We start from the raw sequence: 26,634 nt of genomic DNA, 5'->3' as shown, positions 1-26,634 counted from the left end.
GTATTGCCTGTTTTAATAAGGTTGCCCAACATCATGATTACATGGCAGAAAGGACTATGATTTCACTGGATTTCTTAACCACATCTACCTGATTTTTAAACTGCCTTTAGACAGATCAAAGAAACTGAAATGTTACTAATGAATTAGAAAATCTAGATATGGTAAAAACCTATTAAGTCATCTCGCTGCCAGTGCAGAATTGCTTGTAATTGTTCTAAAGCTTTGTTCAGTATAAGTTTAACGGTGCCAAGTAATGGGGATTCCACTACTTCACTTGAGAGAGCATTCCACCCCCAATAGTTCTCACTGGCAGGAAGATTTCCCTGTGTTCAGGCTAGGTTTTCCCTTTCTTTAATTTCTTACCATTACCTTTCCTTATACACTGTTCATTATATCAAATGTTTCCTCTTTCTCCTGGATATTTACTCCACACAATATTTAACTGTTCGCATGCCCTCTCCACTTCGCTGTTGCTTAGCCAAGCTGGGCATATTTTACTCTAAGGGCTTGACTACTAGTGTGCTGTGCTCTAACTGCCCCGTGTAGCTGCTGCTTGTGCACAATGAAAGGTACCTAGGTCCTCTTTCTAGGTCTAGCATAGTCCTCTTTCAAACAGGACTAGTTACCTTTCAGTTCATGCTTGGAACCTCCACATGGAGCAGTTGGAGCAGAACAATTTAGGGTGCTCTGCAATTCACACCTCCATTGTCTGCACTGCAGTGCAGCATAGAGGTAGATTTGATTTTTTCTCATCACGTCTCAACAAAATAATCTGTGTGTGAAGAGCGAAGTTAAAAGTTAATATCCCAAATACCAAATCCCAGACCTGACCCTGGGGAGAGGTGCCTCTAGTTTTGATTTAAAAACAAATCCCCCCAAAGCCAGCAGAAAAAGGCCTAATTTCCATGGTGTCCCCTGGTGCCCCCAGATCCTGTGGGGGTCCCCAGGCACCACGCCCAGGTCCCATGCTAGGGCCGGCCGGAGGCTTTGATGTGCTTGATGGGTGGAAAGAGGGTCCCGAGGGTGACCCACCCCCTGGGGGAGGGATCCAGCAACGCTTTTCCCCACGAAAAGGTCAAAAGTGACCATCAAAATGTATTTAATCCTTCCTCATAAATAAATCCCTTCACCCCTTGCCCCACCCATGTTTATTGTTTTTCTCTAAACTCCCCCACTTTGGCAAGGTTTTTCTGAAACTGAAAATGATATTTCAGGTGCTGTCACTCCAGACAGAGGGTCTACGGGCAGGTCTACACTACCGCTTAAGTCGATGTAACTTACGGTGCTCCAAAGTGTGAAAAAGCCCTCTGAGCGACTTAAGTTGCATCAACTTCAAGCAGTGTCTACACCATGCTATGTCAGCAGGAGACATTCTCCCGCCGACATAGCTTCTACCTTTCGTTGAGGTGGAGTAATTACGTCGATGGGAGAGTGCTCTCCTGTCGACATCGCGTGTCTTCACCAGGCACAGCTGTACTGATGTGGCACAGTAGTAAAGACAAGCCCTAAGTACTCATCACATTATAATAGTTTCTGGATGGAGAGAACCACTCCCTATCTCCCTGTTCCAGGAAACAATTCCTCATGCATGCCAGCTTTGTATTGGTCTGGGTTTGCTGCATAATGCATTGCAAGCTCATATCTGATTTATAATAATAATAATAATAAATAATAATAATAAATTTGCTCTCCAAAGCCTCTCTTTGTCTATTGCTGTCTTACAGGTCTTTCTTATTCCAATGATTCCCCTCTGTGTAGGAACAGACATAGTAACTGCTAGCTAAAGAAGAGACATCTGGCTGTGATTCGTTGAAGGGTATAAATACCAAATAAGGGAGGAATTAGCCTGGTACCAGATAATCTGACTGGGAATATTTGGATGAAATTAAGAAAGAGGAGTAGACTAAGTATTAGGAAAAGCTTCCTGACAGTAAAATCTGTTAGGTTGTGAAAGAGTCTGCAAAGGAGGCTCTGTTGATTAGGACATTTAAAAATAGACTGAACAATCTTGTACTCTGGGGACAGACTAGATGACCTAATGGGTTTCTCCCATCTTTAATTTATGAACCTATGATACATGTGCTTAGAATCCATGAATGGATCTTTCAGTCTATTGGGAAACATGTTCATGCAGCTCCTGAGATGTAGTGAGTGGGGGTTGTGTGCGTGTGTGAGACAGAGACTGAAGAATTTGGATCTGCCTGCCACATTTCATTTTTTGTACATTTTTCAAAAGTCAAAGAAAAAAATTTAAAAGTTCACCAGCCAAATACTCTTTCCAAATCTCCCCAGAAATGTTGGAAGAAGGGGAGGGTGTTTATTCCCCAGCTGAGATCTAGTGTTTGTACTTTCAAGCTGCAGAGCATGTTTGCTGCTATCATGAAGAGGGTCTCATGGCAGACAACCAGAGATCTTCATTTGCTTCAAATTATATTTCACCTTATAGAATTTAACACACTACAGCATAAATGGTTTGGTGCTTCCAAGCATTTCTGGCAATACTTTGTGGAATCCTTTTAGTGTGTTAAAAATAATTATATATTTATAAATAATAAGGTATAGGGTTACCATATTTAAAAAATAAAAAAAGAGGACACTCCACGGGGCCCTGGCCACGCCCCTTTCCCACCCCAACTCCGCCCCTTCCTCACCCCAACTCCGCCCATTTCCTGCCCCTTCCCCAAAGTCCCCGCCCTAACTCCCCCTCCTCCCTCCCAGCCACGTGAAAAGGGCTGCCCCAGCGCTACTGGCTTCACGGTTTGCCAGGCAGCCCCCAGACCCTGCGCCCCTGGCCGGCGCTTCCCCAGCGCAGCTGGAGCCCGGGAGGGGAAGCGCCCAGCCGGGGGCGCAGGGCCTGGAGGCTGCCCGGCAAACCGTGAAGCCGGTAGCGCTCAGGCTTCGGGCAGCCCCCTTGCCTCCGGACCCTGCGCCCCCGGCCGGGCACTTCCCCTCCCGGGCTCCGGCGGCTGTGCTCCTCCCCTGACTCTTCGGCTCTGTTTAAGAGCCGAGCTGCCCGAGCGCTACCGGCTTCGGGCAGCCCCCAGGCCTCTGGACCCTGCGCCCCCAGAGCCTGGGAGGGGAAGTGCCCGGCCGGCGGCTGGGGTCCGGAGGCAAGGGGGCTGCCTGAAGCCGGTAGCACTCGGGCAGCTCGGCTCTTAAACAGAGCCGAAGAGTCAGGGGAGGAGCACAGCAGCCGCGGGAGGGGAAGTGCCCGGCCGGCGGCATTTTTCCCGGACATGTTCGACTTTTTGGCAATTCCCCCCGGACGGGGGTTTGATTACCAAAAAGCCGGACATGTCCGGGAAAAACCGGACGTATGGTAACCCTAATAGGGTATATTTATTTACCGACTGGCTTGCTGTCCTCCTCTCCACCCTTACTTGTATTCTTATCCTCGCTGTTGTTCCTTACCCTAGAGACCCAGTCACAATGCATTTAGTTCAGTCTACAAAGGAAGAAAATTGGCTTGTCAAAGATAGCAGGTGGGTTTAAAACGGGCCTACCTTACCTTGAGACTGTACATGCCTAAGGAAAGAAAAAGTGCAGGCAGAGTTTAAAAAAAGAACTACCAAAGCTCTTCACTGGTACCTAAATAAACTAGTCAGTCGATGGCACTCTGTTTCCCCTCTGAGCCTCCCTAACTCACTACCATTCCAGGGGCAGTGGCTGAAAGCATTTGTCATTTATCTTAAAAAAAAAAAGCCATTAAGTGAGAAAAGTTCTCAGTTTTTTAGATGCATTTTGAAGCTAAATGTTGTCTAAGCCCTGAAAACACTGACTGATCATTTTATGACACTACTTTTCTGCTTTAGGCTGGGGACCCTCTTTGAGGCCAAAGTGGCTGAGATGGCAAGGCGGGGGTGGGGCACATAACAGATCACCTATAGATCTCCTTGCCTTATTCCACCATTATGTAAGCGGGGGAATGGTCCCGCTATTGTGGGGAACTTTCCTGGCTTCTGCACTACCCCGGTAAAGTGGACTAGCAAAAGGATCTGAGTCCTCGCTCCCACTTCCTTTACCCAGAGGCCTCCCTGCCCTTGAGGACTCCCCTTCCACTCTCCTGCCTGGCAGAGTCCTCGTAACCCCAACAAGGCTGGGCCCATGATTCCTGGGGGGCTCAACCCCCCAACCCTGCTGTGGTCACCTGGGACTGGAGCTAGGGTGTCCCCACTCCAGGGTACTCTCTCTGCACTGGGCACCTCCCTGACCCACTGATCATTTCATATAATTTAAAGCAAATATAAGTTGTTTAATTAATTTAAAAAAAGAATAAGGAAAAATGGGAAAGGCTAAAGAAAACACATCACCCTGCTCTGTGGCAGGGAACATCACAAACAGTGTCTCTGGAATGTCAGGGCAGTTCACAGTCTGTTCCTTGTAGGTCCCAGGTCTCCTTCTCAGGCCCTGGCTGTGCTGCAGGGATGCTGCAGGTTGGACACTTGCAATGGTGGTGGCCACACACCTCCGGGCTTTGGGTAGTGGGACCCTTCTTCCCAGCGTCAGCCCCCCATGGGGTTAAGATCCCCCTCCTAGTCTGGCCTGCAAGGACCCTTGCTGGAGGTGACTTTCCGCACTGGGCCCTTTGCCCAAGGTCCCCCCTTGGCTGGCCCCAGTTGCTCACCACACCTGGCTTTGGGGCTGCAGCTCTGCTCCCAGCACAGGATCTGCTCTCTCCCTGGGCTGTGTCTCTGGCTCTGTGACTCTACTCCCAACTCTGACCTGCTTCCTGGGCTGCTTTTCTGGTCCCTCTGGATCCAGCATGGCTCTGCTCCCCAGCTCAGCTTGGGCCCCTGCTTAGGGTTACCATACGTCCTCTTTTTCCCGGACATGTCCAGCTTTTCGGCACTCAAACCCCCGTCCGGGGGGAATTGCCAAAAAGCCGAACATGTCCGGGAAAATGGCGGCTCTGCTCCTCCCCTGAGTCTTCGGCTCTGTTTAAGAGCCGAGCTGCCCGAGCGCTATGGGCTTCAGGCAGCCCCCTTGCCTCCGGACCCCAGCCGCCGGCCGGGCACTTCCCCTCCCGGGCTCCGGCGGCGCAGGGTCCGGAGGCATGGGGGCTGCCCGAAGCCGATAGTGCTGGGGCAGCTCGGCTCTTAAACAGAGCCGAAGACTCAGGGGAGGAGCAGAGCCTCCAGCCGCGGCGGCTCTGCTCCTCCCCGACTCTTCGGCTCTGTTTAAGAGCCGAGCGCTACGGGCTTTGGGCAGCCCCTATACCTCCGGACCCTGCGCCGCCGGAGCCCGGGAGGGGAAGTGCCCGGCTGGGGGCGCAGGGTCCGGAGGCAAGGGGGCTGCCTGAAGCCCAAGCGCTACCGGCTTCACGGTTTGCCGGGCAGCCTCCAGACCCTGCGCCCCCGGCTGGGCGCTTCCCCTCCCGGGCTCCAGCTGCGCTGGGCAAGCGCCGGCCGGGGGCGCAGGGTCTGGGGGCTGCCCGGCAAACCGTGAAGCCGGTAGCGCTCGGGCAGCCCTTTCCCCGTGGCTGGGAGTGGGAGGGAGGAGGGGGCGGGGTTAGGGCGGGGAAGGGGCGGAGTTGGGGCAGGGCTGGGGGGTGAGGAAATGGGCGGGGCCAGGGCCCGTGGAGGGTCCTCTTTTTTTATTTCATAGATATGGTAACCCTACCCCTGCTTTCTCCTTAGCTCAGCCCCACTCTGCCTGACCCAGGCAATTCCAGCTCACTCGGAGGACAGGACCTCCCTGGCCTCCTGACTCCCTGATTAGCCTGCCCGCCCTGTCAATCAGGCTCAGAGGCTGAGGCTGACCTGGAGCATTGGCCTCTCCCCATTCTTTTAGTGCTGGGAGCTAGCCAACCAAAACACCCCCACTGAATGTTAGTAAGGGGGCAACAGTCCCCTTACACTTGCCAGGACATAGTCTCCCCTCCCCCTCAATAGAGGACACACATATCTTCACAAGTTACACCATGTTGCTTGATTTGTCTAGGAAAGTGGGGAGTATTTTTGCATTTTGTGTTCTGATAACATTTGGAAGATTCTTTCTTGTAAAAGATGGCAGAGGTCTGATCAATTTGTTTTTCAAATAAAGCAGCCACCTGCAATTGCTTTCTCTCCACCAATAAAATGGCAGCAGAAATGAACTACCAGTGTTGGTACTCAGTGACTACAACGGAGATTTCAAACCTCTGCTGCGGCAGAGTGACCCACTTATGAAGCTTTATTGGTATGTGTTTTATTTACTCCTTTTGCAGAGATATAAGGTCACAATCTAACCATTTCAGAGGCTGAAGAGAGACTATTAGAAAGAGAGAGAGAGAGAGAGAGAAGATCTGTTACCAGATCCAACACTAGATGTAAGCCTATTTTGTATCTTACAAATGAGCAAGATTATAGATTGTGATAGATGTATCAGATAAAAGACTGCATTTCACTAACTATGGTAAAAGTGTCAAATAGTTACATAAATAAACTTTTTATTCTGGACTTGTAGATGTAACTTCAGCACCCATATGAATGACATAGCAGCTTCCTTAATATTTAATATACTTCAAAGGGAAAAAGAAGATGGAGACTGAAAAAGGACAAAACCCCACCATGTTGTGGCTGAAGCAAAAAGTTAAGCATGCTAGTGCCTTTTATGGGAAAATTGGTATAACTCATTTGTGATGCTACCACTCATAAATCATCCAGTGAATTTTGAGTGGAATTTTAATTTCTTAATGAATTTACTTCCTCTATGTTAACACTCCTTCTGTAGTCATCTCCTGCAAACCTCTGAGTAATTAATAGTGTTTCACTAGGAAAAATATTTGCTTGAGAGGGAATATCAAAGTCAATTGTATGAGTATTCACAGAAACCAGATTTTTATGTTTATATGTGTAAGTATTCACACCAGAATGGATAGTGAGCTTGCCCAGTCAGAGAACAGAAATACCATGTGACACATCTGGCCAACCATAACTAAGCAAGACAGCATGAATCCTGAATTTTGGTGCCCAGTCCACAGAGTCTAAAATCATTAAGATACTCATCTAATAAATTCAAGTAATTTGGATTTTGCTCATGAATATTCTGTTAGCAAAAGCCATGCATTGTGAATTATTCATCCATCTCTACTTGTGACAAATCTTTATTTTAGGCCAACCCCCGAATATATATCACCCACTCACTAGCGCTGTTAAATATATTAAGGCAATTATAGATTTTCTTTTTTCAAAATGAAAGAAAACAGTGAGTCAAGCAATTGTGATGAGTAACTACCATAAATGTACTGTTATGCGTATAATTAACATGCCTTCTAGGGAAAATTCACAAGTACAAATATGGTGATTCTGTCTTTGTGTACTGGATTCTGTTTAATTGAGTCTGCTGAGAGGAAAAGTGGATGCACTCTCACTGGGAATGAATGAGAACCCCACCTGGGAAAGGTAGTGGCCCACAGCAAATGGTCAACAAGAGAGAAATAGTTGTTCATCTACCTCAAAATGAGGGCATCTGACAGTAACTCAACAATCCAGGTATAACTCAAGCCAACTAACTAACTCAACCCAATCCTGGTATAGTTAGACAATGCAACCTTGGTCACACTTGCTGCTGGGTAGAAAAAGTCCTATTAATGTGTCAACTACTCACCCAGCAGGGGACCAAAATGACACCACAGTGTCGGAGCAGTGATGTCCAGGACAACAGGATCTTGATCTGAGGAAGTTCAAGGTACTATGACAGAGCAGGGGAACCCCCCAAGCAGATCTGATCATCACAGAGACTTATTTCAGCAGGTTCCTGGAGTGTGTTTCTATGGCCAAAGACACTATCCCTGGAATGGAACGTTGAGCTCCATACATGTTTCCACCATGACCCATGGGCATAGACTTTGGGCTGGCCCTTTGCTCAGGGGTGCATTTCACTCTAGATAAACACAAATACATATGGAAAAGTTAGACACAGAGCCTGATTCTGCAAGGTGTTGAGGCTACCCTCAGCTCCCACAGAAGTGAACCCCTCACGGAAGTACTGAGCACCTAGCAAGAATAGTCCCATACTAACGATCATGGGAAGAAGTGTTCTCTTTCATACAGCACTAATCTCCCAGGAAAGCCACCTCTCCCTGCCTCTGGTAAAACTGTTCCTTTTAAAGGTTTCCTACTCACCCACTACACATAGTTTTACTGGCTGAGAACATTTTATATTAAAACATAAATGTGGCTTACCTGAAGCTTTAAACTGACTTTGAAAGGTTTTACTTCAAAGCAGTGTATAATAGCTGCCCCACACCCATGAATAATAACTTTGTTCTTTCCCTGAAAAGCCAGTGGTTCAGCATTTTCTTTGGCTCGAAGCCTGACACAAAGGCACAATTCATTAAAGGTTCTAGTGCATTTTTTTTTTAAATTTAAAACAAGGTTTGCTTTAAACGCTGATCTGCTACGTGCCAGAAAGCTCATTTATTTTAAGTTTGTATGCTGCAGTTACCTGCAAGTTCTACACTTAATGATTTGCTCATTACAGTGACATCATAATCCCCAGGCTGGTCACATAGCAGATCTGTTATGCTGACTGGGGCATGACAGAAGCTATTGGTGTGTGTAGCAGGAGACTCATCCTTCATGATTAACATAGACATGACATAACATTTCCCCTTCCTCTCCCTGGCTTAGGTAAGCAGTGTGTCCCTCCCCACCATGCCACATCCTCCTCAGCTGATGCTGTGAGAGCTCCCCTTTCCTGTTTCGCATTTTACCGCTATTCGTCACGTTTAGTGAAAGTCAGAGTTTGCACTCTGTCACCAGTGCGCAGGCCTACATCCATCCTGATTCATATGTCGCAGGTCACCTATATAACACAGTGGCCTGTGAAGACAGTGCAAAAAAAGTGGGCATTTGGAGCCTCTGTAGCAAATAAAGATGGGCATAATGTCACATCATGCCATCACTGGAATGGTCCATGGTTGCATGTAAGTCTTCCTTAGGGCCACCTGACACTATATTCCACTATCAGAGGGGTAGCCCTGTTAGTCTGGTTCTGTAAAAAGCGACAAAGAATCCTGTGGCACCTTATAGACTATCAGACGTATTGGAGCATAAGCTTTTGTGGGTGAATACCCACTTCGTCAGACGCATGGTGGGTGAATACCCACTTCGCCAGACGCATGCGTCTGACGAAGTGGGTATTCACCCACGAAAGCTTATGCTCCAATACGTCTGTTAGTCTATAAGGTGCCACAGGACTCTTTGTCGCTATATTCCACTAGGGTCCATAGGTGGACTAGTAAAGTAGGGCTTACCGCCTGTGCAATGCAAGAGTTGTGCCTTGTTTGCAAAATGGAGGAAATAGTGAGAGGGATGTACTATCCATCCGTTGACCTCATCTCCAATCCCAGCATAAAAATAAGATCTATTAGGGTGGGGCCAGCTACTGCATATATGTGCTGAGTTAGAACTCACCAGATTACAGGCCTTCAACTCTGAGGAGAAAGAAAAAATGTTTCATGAATGTTTGAAAGTATGGGCTGGATCACTGTAATGGGCTATGGTAATAATTCTACTATTTTTAATAATAATATTATGGAACCCAGATCAGTAATGATGTAAAGTAATTATCATCAGATAGCTGTTCAGTGAGCTATGCAAAATGGGTTGAGTCTCCATCTAATACCACATCATGAACACAGCCACCAGAACTTGCAGATGGGAAAAGGCTCAAAGGCCTAAAATGGAATGGAGATTGAACTGCCCTCTTCCTCTGCTAGAGATGGATTCTTCAGATCAAGTTGCAGTACAATGGCTGGGTAGTGAAGCGGGAAACTTGTACTTCTACTGAATCTGATCAGTGGCTAGAAGACTTAATTCCCATGCTGTCAATTCACTACCAATGAACAGCACTAAATTCACATAAAATTTTGTAATAACTAAATAAAAAGCAAATAAATAAATAATGTGGACATGGACTAATTTTTTGAATATATTTGTTACTCATAGTTGAAGCACTTAAACATACTACACACAGACACCCAACTGAGCCAGTCTCCAACACCAGAATGTAGCAACTGGCATTCCCAATTTAGAGTGACGCAGAAACCCTTTATTTGATCTGGAATGAGGAGAAGAATCATTTTACGGGATGTCTGCAGATCCTAGTATCTAGGACTAATATTTTTGAATGCCTGAAGGCTCCTTATGATTTACAGATTAGTGGATGAATCAGCCTTGTCTGTGCCAACCAATCTAATATAAATGTTCACTTTTAGTGTTGTCTCATGACCCATTCTATCAATAAGACATAAGAAAACATTTAATATAATTACATCTCCCATCCTAAGAGATTCTAGTTGTAAAAACATTTCTTGTCATGTTACTAAGTTTAATTTAGTTGTACATTCCTCTCTGGATTTAGATCCAAAACCTCTTTAAGTAAACTCACAACAAATGCTTTCATGTCTCCTCCTTACATTCCAGGTAGGAACTCTTCATTTTTCAAAGTGTTTTCCAATTACTTCTTTTCTTAAAGAAACTCACTTATGCATTTTATGTACTATAAAATGTTCAGCTAACACTGAACAGCAGTTTTAAATATGATCCACCAGAAGCTGGTATAATACCAGATACTGGTTAAAACAATCAAATATATTAGCCAAAAGGTCCATCAAAACTAGGGCTTCTTCAGTAAACAACTTAACATACATAAGATCCAATTTTTTACCTGTACAGCTATTGTGATGTGGTGTCTGGGTGTGACCTTTGCCCAAGGTTTCAGCCTTGTTCTGGGCCATTTTTTACCATCTTTATGGCATGTTTGTCTGACACCATGACTCGATAATGCTAATGAATGCTTTTATGTCATGAAATTGGCTTATGTCTATATTAAACTTTCTAACAGGTGGATCGGGTGCTGATAGTTGTTGGCCTAATGATTATCAAGTGTTGGTAGACGGGATCCTACCCTCTGCTCTGTATTGACCCCTGACAGGAGAAATATTTCAAGATTTGAGTTTTGACTCTAACCACACTTCAAGGCTTCAATCCTCCAAATTATTCTGTATGGTGCATTAACTTTAACTCCACAGAGCAACTTGTCTGTTCTCCGTCAGAGCAGTGGAGAATTTACTGGCACCATTGTTCTATGCTACTTTCCCCCTCTATGCTGGCCAGTGACATAATAAAAATATTCTTCACCTGTTATAGGACTGTGTGCTTGTAGCAGGGCAGTAACCCTCCTCCTGTGAAAGGGTAAAAGACAGCCCTTGGAGGGGGCTGGGGCTGAAAGCTGAGAAGAAAAGGCTGATTGGGAAGGCAGCCACAGTTGGGCCATGCCCCAATCAGGCCACACCTGGCCCTGTTATAAGGGCTCATCCAGGAGCTAAATCACTCTCTCTCTAGCTGTGGAGAGAGAAGGACCTGGCTGCCTAGGAGTTGAGCAGGGTACCTGAGGCAGAGCAGTTCTGGGAAAAGAGCTGGGGAGCTCCAGCCTGGCAACTCCCCAGGCTGCAGGCCTTGTTAAAGGCCCAAAATAGGTACTGGGGTTGCAGAGGGGCAGCCTGGGGTTAGGTAAAGGCAGCAGGTCCAACCCCCCTTGCCAGTGATGAATGGTTTACAGACTGCAGTCTTCCCCAGTGAGCAGGGGCTAGATGATGACTGGCAGTAGCCACTGAGGCAAGGTGAGTTTAGAGGGTTGGGGGTTCCCCTGGGAGGGGAGACCCAGAGCAGAGCGGGTGTACTGCAGAGGTAGAACCCTGAGGTAAAGGGCACCGGGGTCTGGGTGGGACACGGGGCCTGATGCAGGTGAGCCACTGGCCTGCAGAGGGCTCTCTGGGCTGAAGTTGAGCTAATTCCGAGGATCACCAGCAGGAGGTGCTGCACCAGTGAGTCATCACTTTGCTACAGTGCTATAGTCATTCACTACATGTACAGTAACATGTATAATCAAAGTATCGCTATCATTGAGTCTTTCTCACTCTTGCTGAAAATTCCAGCAAGTTATGGTTGCCTCTATGGCAGAAGCTGCTTCTTATTAAAGTTGGCTTCAGAAGCCCTATTACAATCACCAGTCTGACATCTAATTTTACATAAGTCTAAAACCCACAAATACTCACTGTTTAAAGTTCTTGGAAATCCAAAAACAGTGCTGAATTCTTCTATAATTTACATCCTGGTAGGGGAAGAATAGGTTCATAGCCCACAGCTTGAAAAACCTGTCTATTCAAGGTCAGTCTCTCTTCCTCTTACTTTAGGGAATTGACAATACAATGGAGAGCAATGTTCCAGTCAAATCACTCAGTGGGCATTGCAGATAACCAGCGGTCAGACTACAGGCTAACTTAAATTTAAACTGACTAGTACAGTTCTGAACTATGGTTTCAAAATATGGTTTTAGGATCTTATACCAGGCCAACATTAGAGCAGTTGTTCTACTCTTATCGAAAGTTATTTTAAAAATGGCATAGAGTCCAGTAATTTTTATTCTGCATAGAAATGCAATGAAATCAATGTAATCTTCACTGCAGTCATAATGTAAAGCAGATGTTTTTCCAAGCAATGAGTACATTAAAATCCAAACTATAATACATTGTATATAGTGCTTCTAGATTAAAGCTCTTGCATGCCAGATTTGAAGCTTTGATTCTCTCTGATTTTAGCGCTTAGCAGGATTTATTTCAGCGATTCTGCCCTTGGGCCAAAATGAATCAGCTTTTATCTAGAATGATCATATACTGGCTAAGCCCTGTAGCTCTTCTTTTAATAAACATGTAACTTTAACCAACCATTACAGATACATACAACATATAACATCAAATGAGTTCTTGCACAACACCATAGCCAAAGCAGAGTCCATTATAGTTCACAATGGGGTTCATGTTCAGGGTGATCTAAATAATACTTTTAATGTATGTTCTTTTCATTTCCCTGCTTGGCTTGGAGTCAGCTTTGTTATAATCAGATTTATTCTTTTACAAACTTAGAGTTTAGCCACAAACACCAAAGGGCATAGCTGCAGACTCTAGCCTTCATTTTAAAAAGAGTAATAGCTTCAAATAATAGCATTTTTAAAATGTGATTTGATGTTGTTCTCTATTTAAGAATGACCCTTTAATCTCCTCCTCCTCTTCTTCTTCAGCCATAGCTTTCTAGAAATACTTGTTTATGTACTAGGCTTAATTTCTTAAACTACTTTATTTTTCAAGGCCTTGCTGGCTTTGCTCATATTCTGAAAACCTAAGGTGCCTGAATCCTAAACTGAGATCGTCCTATGCACCTTATGAAAGCAGGTGAACAGATTGTCTGCTCCAGTGCTTGCCCTTTCCACTGCGCAGGTGGTTCAGAGAAGCAGAAACCTCCCCTATGTCGTCTGCTAGGGACTGCTTTCAGCATGAAGTCATCCCCAACAGGCATAGAGCTGGTTCATATGCTTTCCTCCCCTCAGTCCCCAGTTCAGGGAACATGGCATGGAAAGGGAGGGAAAGCAGCCATAGTATGTTATGTGCTGACTATCCTCAACTGGTGTAAAATTCCTAGAGGATCATACTCAAGCTGAGCTTGGGCTGGGGTAGAGAAAAAAGGAATCTGTAACCAGCTCCCAACAACCTCCCTCCTTTGTTGTGTGACCCCCGCTGCCCCCAAGTAATCTTTTCAGACATTTTTCTTCTCTACTCACAAGCACTCTGGAATCTTTGGGTTTAAGAAACCACAAATACTACTTTATTTGGGGAAATACACACTATATAGCTACATAAAAATAAAACTTGAAAGCTTAAACACAGTGTATTGGGGTATGGCCAACCCCACAGTTCCTACAATTATTTGCCTGGCTAGTTGAGTCCCAAGAACACTTATTCACAAGGCAATCCCCACCCATCTATAACCTGACTCAGTCATGGTCAAGTGAGCATCAGGAGGCAGCTCTCTTTCAACTGGTTGCTACAGTCCACCAAAGGAGACCCACTGGTTCAGAGTCATGACTTTCAAATATGCAGTCCAGTTTCACACAGTCAGATCCACTGAGCCAGCTACCACCATTGTAGTCCTGTGGTGATGGCAGCAGCAAACTTTATGCTTGATTTAGAGCGGGAAACCTAGAGCAAAGCAAGAACTCCGGAGAAACCCCTGATCTCTTAAAGAGAGCGTCTCAACTTCCTTTGTTTAAGCTGGGTTTCTTAACCAACCAGAATCCACTAGCTCTAAGCTTAGGGTGTCACTCACTTCTCCTAGGATATATGATTCTTAATTTCTTATTTAGCTTAACAAAGACAAGGTAAAGGGGTGACTGCATGACAGTCTATAAGTATCTACACAGAGAACAAATATTTAATAATGGGCTCTTCAATCTAGCAGAAAAAGATATAAAATGATCCAATGGCTGGAAGTTGAGGCTAGACAAATTCAGATTGAAAATAAGGTATACATTTTTAGTGATACGAGTAATTACCTTTGGGACAACAGTGAATTCTTCACCAGTGACAATTTGTAAATTGAGATTCCGAAAAGAGCTGCTCCTAGGAATTATTTTTTGGGAAGTTCTATGGCCTGTGTTACACAGGAGGTCAGACTAGACAATCATAATGGTCCCTTCTGGGTTTAGAATATGTGAATCTATGAATTTCTCCCCACTTTCATAACTCTATATACATGCACCATATAATAGCATTTCCAAAAACAGAACAGAAACGCCCAACAATACAACATAAAACACTGTACAACAATGCATTGGGGCAATATTACAATTCATGTAAATTAAGCCTGCCAGAGCTATTTGTAACTCTTTCTCAGAGAGCTTTCCCCATAAACCTTCTTACAGGAAGATCAGAGCATAAAAAACTTGTCTCTCCATGAGGGAAGAAAATGTATCTTTCATTCAAAATTATCGTGCTGGCCTTTGCTCTGACTAGACCAAATTCAGAGGTAAGTGACATATATGGATCAATTAGTGCGTGTAATTTACAAGCTAGGGTATAGAGGGACTGGCAGAAAAATAACCAATATGCAGGGGAGAGTCTTCCTACACCCTCCTGTTTGCTTCCTCTTCTGCATGGTACATTCACTTATCAACATCTAATTTACAACCTTTCTATCACCTCTGAATTCAGCCGATTAGCTCTACTAAATTTCATCTAGGGTCAGCACAGATTAGGTAAAATAAGGAATATTTCATCTGAAGTAATTTGTTCATTTCAAAGTGGATTTATTGAGTGTGAAACGTGCCCAGCTTGATAGTGCTGGAAACGTAAAACTTTTCACTGCTGAACTCTGCCACAGTACGCTTCCCTACACCGCCAGTGCAAAATTAGTCCTCAAGGGGTTATTTCTAGGAGTGAGAGGTAAGTATATATGCATGAAAGGTGAACTCTCAGCCCCTTTGCTGAGACAGCCAACGAAGGGCTCTGTGGTTAGTGAGAGATTTATTTTGTTATGTGGATCTGTCTTGAAACCACTAGCTCGTTTCACTTACTCAGAAAACAGACTCCAGAAGATCTTTATCAAAGATCATAAAAACCTTTGGTTATTACTGACCTGGCCTGATTCAGATCAGCTACATAGAGATGAAAGATTCCATCTCCCATTACCTGTCCTCTGACCCTTCCAATCTTGCTCAACTGTGGATTTAAAATATTCTATTTAATCACAATATTGTTACAGATCATACTGCATTAACTGTGGTAGGTGTAAGAAGTGTCATCAGGTCAGCAAACTGTTTGACCTAACTTTTTAACTTTTTACTTCATTTTAACTAGTGTATATTAAATTAGTGCATTGCAGGAGACTCCCTGTTTTGTATAACCCACTATTCAATATTGCCATATCAATCTATTTTGAAAGTGCTTATTCCTTGTACTGGCGCAACATTCGGTGACTGGCAAAAAGTTGAATCCTCTGATTTTTTGCTTTAGTGGGGTGGTGAATAAACAGGCCAAATGCCTGACGTCTGTCTGTAGTAATTCATACCAAGTCAGGTTACAAAAGCCATCACAATTTTAGTTAGGAAAGTGTCAGGCTCCTAGTGTGGAGGTTCATTTTATTATACAAAGAGTAAGGAAAATTCCATTTGTTTTCCAAAGTTTGTCTTGAAAGGATCTCAGGTTTAATTAAGGGTTTTATGTTATGCTCTTGGATATGCTACACCTTTACTGGCATGTATACACATTCTTTTCAGACAAGTCAGCAGTGAAAATAGTTAAAGATATTATTGGTCTTTTTCATTAGCATATAGTCTAAATACATTTTTTTCTATTAGTCTGAGAATGACACAGCCCTTTCAGTTCTTCTGGAAATCCTTAACAGCCTAATACATTGATTTGTCTTCCCTCCTTTCTCCACATATCCCCAATATACTTTTTTTTTTTTTTTTTTTTTTTTTAGAAATACACTGTTTTGTATATGGTGGGAAGGCATCTGTATTTGGTTTACAGAAGCTAATCTTTGAGATGATTCCACACCGACTACAGAAATATAATAGTAATAACCAGCTCTTCTCTAGTGAAGTCCATCCATAGATCTCAAAGCAATTCAGTGTCATTATCACTATTTTACAGATGAAGAAACTGAGGCACACAGAGAGGCAGTGACTTGCTCAAAGTCACCTTGCAGGGCAGTAGCAGAGATGGGAACAGAACCCAGGTCCCAGGCCAGTGTTTTATGTACAGCCTCTAGGCCACACTGGTGTAAAGGAGGAGTAACTCCACTGAAGTAAATAGAATTACATGAGCGAAACCCCAAGAAAATCAGGTCAATTCTTCTGAATTTGTCAGCATATTATTTTGTAGATTGTTTTGAGCCCTGTTTTAATTAAGTTCATTTTTATTTTATTTCGCAGGGTGGTAAATGAGTGGCTTGAGGGACAGTCATGTTTCATTAGAAAATATGCTGTGGTTTAGTGGTAAGTTAATTTACCTTTTGTATAAATGTTCTTTTTAGTGTTTTATACTGTCGGCAACTATGTTTCAGAATTACAACACAGCTTAGTCATGGTGGCTTCGATATTCATGAAAAAAATGGTAAATCTAAAAAATCCAACAGATGTCAATTATGAGCAGGGGCGGCTCCAGGCACCAGCGCAGCCTGGGGCGGCAAGCCGCGGGGGGCAGCCTGCCGGTCGCTGTGAGGGCGGCAGTCAGGCGGCATGCCTGTGGGAGGTCCAGGCGCGGCAGATCACCCGCAGAAACGCCGCCAAATCCGCATGACCAGCAGATCGCCCGCAGGCGTGCTGCCGAAGGCCGCCTGACTGCCGTGCTTGGGGCAGCAAAAAACATAGAGCCGCCCCTGATTATGAGCACTTTGAACTATTGCAAAAACATATAATGTTAAAAGTGAATGCTCTGTAGTGAAAGTATTTTACAATTGGGAACTGGTTAAGATCTACTCTAAATTTGTTTATTGTAAATATTGGAAAAAAATACATAATGCTATAAAATTACTTGATATAGTGTACAGTGACACAGGTGCCTGTGATCCCCTCAAACCTAAACACTTTCAGGAGGGAAACACCTCATAGAAAAGCTGCACAGGAGTTTTGAATCTGCAGTTGCTGTGTGACATCCCTCATTTCTGCTGGGGGCCAGTGGCCCTTCCAAAAGTCTGGGGAGCAGAGCCTGAATTGGTTCTGCAGCCTGCAAATCCTTGTGGAATCGTAACTGAAACCCTAAAGCAAAAGATGGCCTTAGTATATTTTTATCAGGCCTGCAATGATGGAGATATGTGTGAGGTTGTCAAGGGAGGGTCCAGCAGGGCACAGCTGGTGTCAGAGAAAGGTAGGGGAAATGGAAAGAATGGGGAGACAAGAAGAGCTGGGTTAGGAGCAGGTGCTGCCAGAAAATGCAGAAGTGAGATTAGAATTTGTTAGGATGAGAAGGGGTTTGAGAATACGGATGGGAGGGTGTAGAGGTGGTGTGAGTAGGAAAGGGAGATAGTAAAAGGGATAGGGAGATGGAGTTGATAGGGAATAAGGGAAGGGACCTGACCAGAAGGAGAGGAGAGGGGACAATGAGGCAGTGAATGAGGTATCCCTGGTGGAAAAATAATGGCAGGAAATATCAACTAGCAGTAAACCAACAGTGCAGTTCATCAAACAACAGAGTAACCAACAGACTAATAGGCCATTCAGTTAATTGTGCTGTGAGTTAACAGGTGAATCAGGGCAGAGACAACTTGGTCAGAGCTGGAGGGAAAGAGCAAGACTCCAGATGCTGGGGCTATGGCAACACAAAAAGAGACCCAGTGTCAAAGGATAGCATAATTATTCTAATATGATTGTCAAATTATACCTGACTGGCACTGTACATACTTTTGATATACAGGTTCATTCTCCTCACCTCTTCTTTCTTGATTGTATTCCCCCAATGCGACATTCCACTTATAAGAATCATTACAGTAGTTTCCAGTTACACCCACTATATCTATATCACACCTCAGCTCTACATACAGTGTGACTTAAAGCAGTAACAAACAATTATATTCTGGCAGCCATCCACTTACACCCACTAATACTAATAATTGACTTTTAGAAGGTCTAATTATTCAGTTGCTCTGGGTACAGTAGCTGCAATAGCTTTTTCCTTGTATAACTAAGTCCCTGATTTACCATGTGACTTTTAACATCAGCGGTCTCATTTCTCTGTGTGTTACCGTATCTATAGCACTACATTCCACTGTAGATGGTGGAGTTTCCATTGTAGTTGCAGATGGTGATTTTTCTGCTATATATCTTAGAGTCTACTGGAACCTTCATCTTATACTGCATGTTCCTTGGGGCTGGGACCATCTGCTTGTCCTGTATTTGTACAGTGTGTAGCACAATGGGATCCTGATCCATGACTGGGGCTTTTAGACCCTATGGTAATACACATACATAAAATAAATTATAAAATAATAATTAATACTGTACAGGTTTTCTGCTTTCTTCTGAACATGCATCCATTAGGCAGTTGAACTACATAGGATCTGGGAGCATTGTCTTTGACCAGCACTTTAACAAGTTCTTCCTGTTTCCTTGCAGTATTCTTACTTGGTCACCAGTATTCAAAGAGAAGAGGAGCATTGCTGTCCTGCCATAATTTACCTCTATCTGTTTTATGAGCTGCCAACTATTGCTTAATAGATATACTGTTCCTTTTGAGAAGCATATTAATTGGAATTAGCAATCTTTGATTTTAGATGTATTGGGATGTATTTCTGCATATCTCAATATACTTGAGATACAAAAACAAAGGATCCAGGTTGTCTTTATTTTCTTTTTTCTTGAGTGTGTTTTTGACAATGTGAAAAGTTTGTTCTGCTAACTTACTTAGCACCTGGGACTAGGACCATATATAACCGGTTAAAATCCCAGTGCTTTCAATTATGCACAAATATATTTTGGACCAGTATTTCAAAACACTTTATCAGGCACTCCATGACTTGCAAAGATCACCAGAGTCAAATAAATTTTCAGTCAGTCACCACTAGAAATCCAGAATGTGGTGGTGTTTCTATAATGCTATTAGAATCACTCACTCTGGAACATAACTTCTATCTTCTCTGTACACTGCTAACAGGCATTCTCTATCTTTGTTAAGCTATTTTTCTGTGATGAGTGCAAGAAATTCCCACTAATGATAAAGGGAACTCTGCAAATACACTGGGGCTATGCTCGGCCCATCAGTTCAGGTCACTGCAGGATCACAGAGGGAAGGCGGCACATAGTATCAGGACCGGCTTTAGGACCTGTGGGGCCAATTCGAATACCCGGCGGCAGTCCGGGTCTTCGGCGGCACTTCGGCAGCGGGGGGTCCGCTCCGCGTCTTCCGCGGCACTGAAGGACCCCCTGCCGCCGAAATGCCGCCGAAGACCCGGAGCGGACCCCCCACCGCCAAAGTGCCGCCGAAGACCCGGAGCAGACCGCCGCCGGGTGAATTAAAAAGGCGCCTAAGGCGGGGAATCGGCCTAAAGGACAACTGCATCTGTATTTCCCCTCCATGGTTGAGCCAGGTGCCCTGGCTGAACCGCCTCCAGCTCCTTCGTTGTTGTCTTTCTGGGTGGAGACCCATGTCTCTCCCTTCTGACCAGGGTATTACCAGGCTGTCTAGTTCCCTACCTTCACTATGTATTTCCAAGCAGGCAGTCTGCCTAAACAGACCCACTTGCTTTCTTTTTAGAGACTGACAACAGTGATTGCTACAGATATAAGTTGTTACACAGTTCTGTCTAAGCAAATCTTCTTTATTCTTAAGGTAAAAAGCATTACAGAGAAAGCACATGATAAACAATAAAAGAACCTATGTGCATGCTAATTAGGGTGACCATATTTCCCTATACTGAATACAGGACACCTGGTAAAATTACTTGTATTCAAGCCAGTTCAGTGGCAAACATTCCAATTAACATCAAGTTGACTGAGTCCCTGTTAAAAAGAAATACTGTGTAGTTGGATTCTTTTTATTTACCTTCTTATCTTTAAGGCTTTAGGATTGACACGGGGAGAGGTGACACACACCCCTAACAACCTCCACATACACACACATGGGGAGAGGTGATTGACAGACAGACAGAGACACACACACACACAGTCCCGTACACCTCTCTCACACGGGTGGGGTGGGGGTGACCGACCAACACTCCCCTCCCTGCCCAGTGCTCTCTGCCCATGCCTGGCTGGGCCCCTGGGACAGACCCGCCTCACATGGTACCTGGTGCCACGTCTTCCCAAGACAACACATGGGTGGGGGGCACACAGGGTCACATGCAGCCCCCCCGCCCCCTCAGATTTCTGCCAGGGTTCACACAAGTATGTGGCCAGCAGCAACCTTTCGGTACTGTGGGAGAGGGAAGGGATGGGAGCAGATGTCAGCCGCAGGGGAGCGGGAGGTGGGGGAAGGGATGACCTGGCCCGTTTTTAAGAAGAAGTTGGGACACCAGAAGGAGGATTTAAATATAGGACTGTCCCTTTAAAAACAGAACATCTGGTCACTGTAATGCTAATAAACCTACCAGCTACCACCCCACGCTAAGGTGGGTTTGGTTTTTTTTTTGAGGTTACAAGTTCATCATAGCTTCAACTCAGAACAAACACAGTCTTATGAAGCCTCAGTAGGCCAAGTCCTTCCAATCCTCCCATAAGGACTGGAGCCCTCCATGGACAAGGGGTCCTCTCCATTGGTTGGATCAGGAAGAAGGCCCTGAGTCAGTTTAATACCCAGGCTTTTTATCCAAAAGTCTTCTCTTTGTCTGCTGATCTCTGGAGACTCCAGTTTTGAACTAGTGTATACGTATCTCCTCAGGAAGGGCTTCAGAGGCTGAGAATGGAGGAAGTTCATTAGCATTCCCTCTTCCCAACTAGAGACGGCACATACAAAGCCACAACAATGCATACACAATTGCATTTTTCATTCATGTACCACAAAGGGCTGAACCCTATTTCAATAAGATTTACCTTAATTCAATAAACTTTATCTTAATCCCATTAGATTTGTTAAGGATATTTTAGTCTGTCACAGGATGTTATAAAATAGGGCACCATCCTTTACTATTTGACTAATGATAGCACCTTGGAACCCCAGCTATGGACCAGGACTCAGTTTTGCTAGACACTGAACAAAAAGATGGCCCCATGTGAAATTTCTCTTTTTCTTATACTTAATATTTTCAGAGAAACATAACTTTTGGGAGACAGCATATTCTTTACAGAAAGTTTATAAACTGCAAATACTATTTTGGTCTCTTGCCTAAATAGCTGATTCATCATTTTGATTTCAGAAGTTTTGTAGTCTTAATAGCAATATGGGGCCAGATCCTGAGGACGTATAAATGGACCTACTCAATTTACACCCGCTGAAAAGCTGCCGCATAATTTTTAAGACATATTATATAGCTAAAAGGCAAACCATCACATCATTACAAGTGCAGGCTGGCTGTGGTCCATTATAACAAAATTCTTATGAAAGTATACGTATATGCAAAACTTACTATAGCCAATTTTCAAACCACAATATCTTAACAGTGTTTATTTTCCAAAACTCCAAAAGCAATCAATTATATTATGCACTAACGTGCCAAAATATTTTTAACCAGTCATTTTTGATAGATAAGCACAAAAACAGCCAAACTGAATAATCATTTTTTACAAAATGTGAATACCTTAGAACAACAAAACTAATTTTTCTGTTACCCTTCAGGTCGAAAAGTTACTTAATTGTAATACAATAAATAAAGTAAGGACTAAAGCCAAAAACCAAATCTATTATTTCACAACTGAGGTAGGGTTGTTGTTTTTTAAACTCAGGGGAAATAATATTCACAGATGCCTAGTCAAGACACGTCAATGTTTTATTTTTTGTTGTTAAAGGGAACGTAATGAGAGCGGTGAAAAAATGTACATGGAGAGTCATCTGAAATGAGAGCGTGTGCTCTCTATTAGCCATTTTTGGTTTTGAAAGGACAATATACCTGTGCTACCTGATTTTTCAGGTCAGTAATTCAGAACAGGATAGGTCACATGATGTTATTTCTACATAAGTGGAATACATTGTATCAATATGGGCCTTGGCCTGAACTTCGTAACATGCTCACAGTTAATACCAGGAACAATGAAAAATCCTGTATTAATGCCCAATACTACTCTGCACCTTGGGCCATTCAAATATGCGTGTGAGTTTATGGCCAAGAGAGCGTGGTTGTCTTTGTCTCTCCATGGTGGATTAAAGTGTGGCACTACTCAAAAATGGGATGAACATATTAGAGGTGGTCCTTTGGAAACCTGCCTGGTTTCCTGCCAGCTCACCCGTTCCTAAGCAGCCCACTGGGTGGGCTGACAAGGAGCTGGGAGCCTGGACACCTGGGAGTCCTGACTCCTAAACTCCGAGCTATTCAGCAGCCTGAGCTACCAGGGCTTCCATGGTCTATGGCTCCAGGGCAGCCTGCCAAGTGGATTACCTCACAGTCAGGGGTCGTGGCTCTGGGGCAGCCCGCCAGATAGGCTGAAAGGTAGCTGGGATCCTGGAAGCCCTGGGATGCTCCTGGCTCCCCTGGGGCTCCCAGAGTTTCCTGGCTCACCAATTTTTGGATTAGAATTTGAATTTCTGATTTGCAGAGAATTTGGAAAGTTTTTGTTTACATTCCCAATTGGAATTACTGGTCTGCATCCAGGTCTGTTACAAAATTTTCTCTTTGTGGGTACTCAGATCCACACCAGAGTGAATAAAGGACCATCGTGATCATCTAGTCTGACTTCCTGCATATCACAGGCTACAGAACCTCACCCACACACTCCTGTAATAGACTCCTCACCTCTGGCTGAGTTACTGAAGTCCTCAAATCATGATTTAAAGACAAGTCACAGAGAGTCCACCTTTTACTCTAATTAAAGCCAGCAAGTGGCCTGTTCTCTATGCTGCAGAGGAAGGTGGGAAACCACCATAGTCTCTGCCAATCTGACGGGGGGAGGGTTCTTTCCCTACCTCTAATGTAATGATCAGTTAGACCCTGAGCATGCCTGCAAGCCCCACTAGCCAGGCACCTGGGAAAGAATTCACTGTTGTAACTCAAAGCCCTCCCCATCTAGTGTCCCATCATGAGTACTTGGAGATATTTGCTACTAGCATTCACAGATGGGCCACATGCCATTGTAGGCAGTCCCATCATACCATCCCCTCCATAAACTTATTAAGCTCCACCTTGAAACCAGTTAGGTTATTTGCCCCCACTTCTCCCCTTGGAAAGCTGTTCCAGAACTTCACTCCTCTGATGGTTAGAAATTTGTCTAATTTCAAGTCTAAACTTGTTGATGGCCAGTTTTTATAAATTTGTTCTTGTGGCCTATCTTAAATAACTCCTCTGCTTCTCTGGTGTTTATCCCTCTGACGTGTCTATAGACAGCAATCATATCTGAAAACATCCACTCAGTGTGCAGCGGCAGTCAAAAAAGTGAACAGAATGCTGTGAATAATTAAGAAAGGGAGAGATAATAGGACAGAAAATATCATGTTGCCGCTCTATAAATCCATAGTACGCCCATATCTTGAATACTGTGTGCAGTTGTGGTTGCCCATCTCAAAGAAGATATATTGGAATTGGAAAGGCTCAGAAAAGGGCAACAAAAATTATTAGGGGTATGGAATGGCTTCCGTATGAGGAGAGATTAGTAAGACTGAGACTTTTCAGCTTGGAAAAGAGACGGCTAAGGGGAGATATAATTGAGGTCTATAAAATCATGACTGGTGTAGAGAAAGTAGAGAAGGAAGTGTTGTTTACTACTTCTCATAACACAAGAACTAGGGGTCACCAAATGAAATTAATAGGCAGCAGGTTTAAAACAAATAAAAGGAGGTATTTCTTCACACAACACGCAGTATTTCTTCACACAACCTATGGAACTCCTTGCCAGAGGATGTTGTGAAGGCAAAGACCATAACAGGGTTCAAAAAAGAACTAGATAAATTCATGGAGGATAGGTCCATCATGGCTACTAGCCAGGATGGGCAGGAATGGTGTCCCTAGCCTCTGTTTGCCAGAAGCTGGGTATGAGCAACTGGTGATGGATCACTTGATGATTACCTGTTCTGTTCATTCCCTCTGGGGCACCTGGCACTGGCCACTGTCAGAAGACAGGATACTGGGCTAAATGGACCTTTGGTCTGACCCAGTAGGGCCATTCTTATGTTCTTATATCTCCTCTCAACCTTCATTTGGTTAGGCTAAACAAGTCAAGCTCCTTAAATCTCCTCTCATAAGGTAGATTCTCCATTCCTTGGATCATCCTGGTAGCCCTTCTCTGTACCTGTTCCAGTTTAAGAATTCTTCTTTCTTAAAGCTGAGAGACCAGAATTGCACATGGTATTTCAGATGGGATCTCACCAGTCCCTGATCTAATAATAATACTTCCCTATCTGTAATGAAAATACCTCACCTGATGTATCCTAGGATTGCCTTAGCCTTTTTCACATCACATTGATGGCTCAAAATCATCCTGTGATCAACCAATACATCCAGGTCTTTCTCTTCCTCGGTCTCTTCCAATTGATGTGTCCCCAGTTTATAGCAAAAACATTTGTTGTTAGTCCCTAAGTGCATGAACTTTCCATCCCATTTCTATTACTCCAGTTTTCAAGGTCATCCAGATCTTCCTGTATGATGTTCCAATCCCTCTCCGTATTGGCAATACCTCCCAACTTTGTGTCAACCACAAGTTTTATTAGCATACTCTCACCTTTTGTGCCAATGTCATTGTCATAACTATAAAGGGAAGGGTAACAGCTCTCCTGTGTACAGTACTATAAAATCCCTCCTGGCCAGAGACTCCAAAATCCTTTTACCTGTAAAGGGTTAAGAAGCTCGGGTAACCTGGCTGACACCTGACCCAAAGGACCAATAAGGGGACAAGATACTTTCAAATCTTGGGGGGGAAGGCTTTTGTTTGTGCTCTTTGTTTAGGTTGTTGTTGTTTGCTCTTGGGACTGAGAGGGACCAGACATCAATCCAGGTTCTCCCCATCTTTCTAAACAAGTCTCTCATATTTCAAACTTGAAAGTAAAAAGCCAGGCAAGGCGTCTTAGTTTTACTTTGTTTTCTCAACTTGTAAATGTACCTTTTACCAGAGTGTTTATCTTTGTTTGCTGTACTTTGAACCTGAGACTAGAGGGGGGTCCTCTGAGCTCTTTAAGTTTGATTACCCTGTAAAGTTATTTTCCATACTGATTTTACAGAGATGATTTTTACCTTTTTCTTTAATTAAAAGCCTTCTTTTTAAGAACCTGATTGATTTTTCCTTGTTTTTAGATCCAAGGGAGTTGGATCTGTATTCACCAGGACTTGGTGAAAGGAAGGAGGGGGGAAAGGTCAATTTCTCCTTATTTTAAGATCCAAGGGGTTTGGATCTGTATTTCACCAGGAGTTGGTGGGAGAAAGGAGGGGGGATGGTTAATTTCTCCTTGTTTTAAGATCCAAGGGGTTTGGATCTGTATTCACCAGGGAATTGGTGAAAGGTTTCTCAAAGCTTCCCAGGGAAGGGAATTAATTTTTGGGAATGGTGGCAGCGGACCAGATCTAAGCTGGTAGTTAAGCTTAGAAGTCTTCATGCAGGCCCCCACAGTTGTACCCTAAAGTTCAAAGTGGGGATACAGCCTTGACAGTCATCAATGAAAATGTTAAATAAAATTGGTGCCAAGACTGATTCCTGAGGAACTCCACTAGTAACCTTCCTCCAAGCTGACAGTTCAGCTTTCAGCATGACCTCTTGTTGTCTCTCCTTTAATCACCCATATTTCATATTAATCCCCATCTTCTCCAATTTAACTAATTTCCCATATCCAGGTAGATTAGATCTACTTCATTTCCTTTGTCTAAAAAATCAGTTATCTTCTCAAAGAAAGAGATCAGGTTGGTCTGGCATGACCTACCTTTGCATTTTATCCTAATTACTGTTTACTTCTATGTCCTTAACTACTTTCTCTTTCAAAATTTGTTCCAAGGCTTTCCATTCAATTCAGGTCAAACTAATGGGCCTATAGTTTCCTGGCTCACTTTTTTCTTTTCTTAAAACTAGGTACTATATTAGTAATTCCCTAGTCATAGAATATAACCCCAAAATTTATGGATTCATTAAAATCCTTGCTATTGGGCTTGCAATTTCCTGAGCCAGTTCCTTTTATATTCATGGATGGAGATTATCAAGAGCCCCTGATTTGGTCCCATTAAGATGTTTGAGTTTGACTTCCACCACAGATGT

This window comes from Emys orbicularis, chromosome 2 (genome assembly GCF_028017835.1).
Source record: "Emys orbicularis isolate rEmyOrb1 chromosome 2, rEmyOrb1.hap1, whole genome shotgun sequence".
In the NCBI taxonomy this organism is placed as follows: domain Eukaryota; kingdom Metazoa; phylum Chordata; order Testudines; family Emydidae; genus Emys; species Emys orbicularis.
This window is presented reverse-complemented; position numbering follows the sequence as displayed.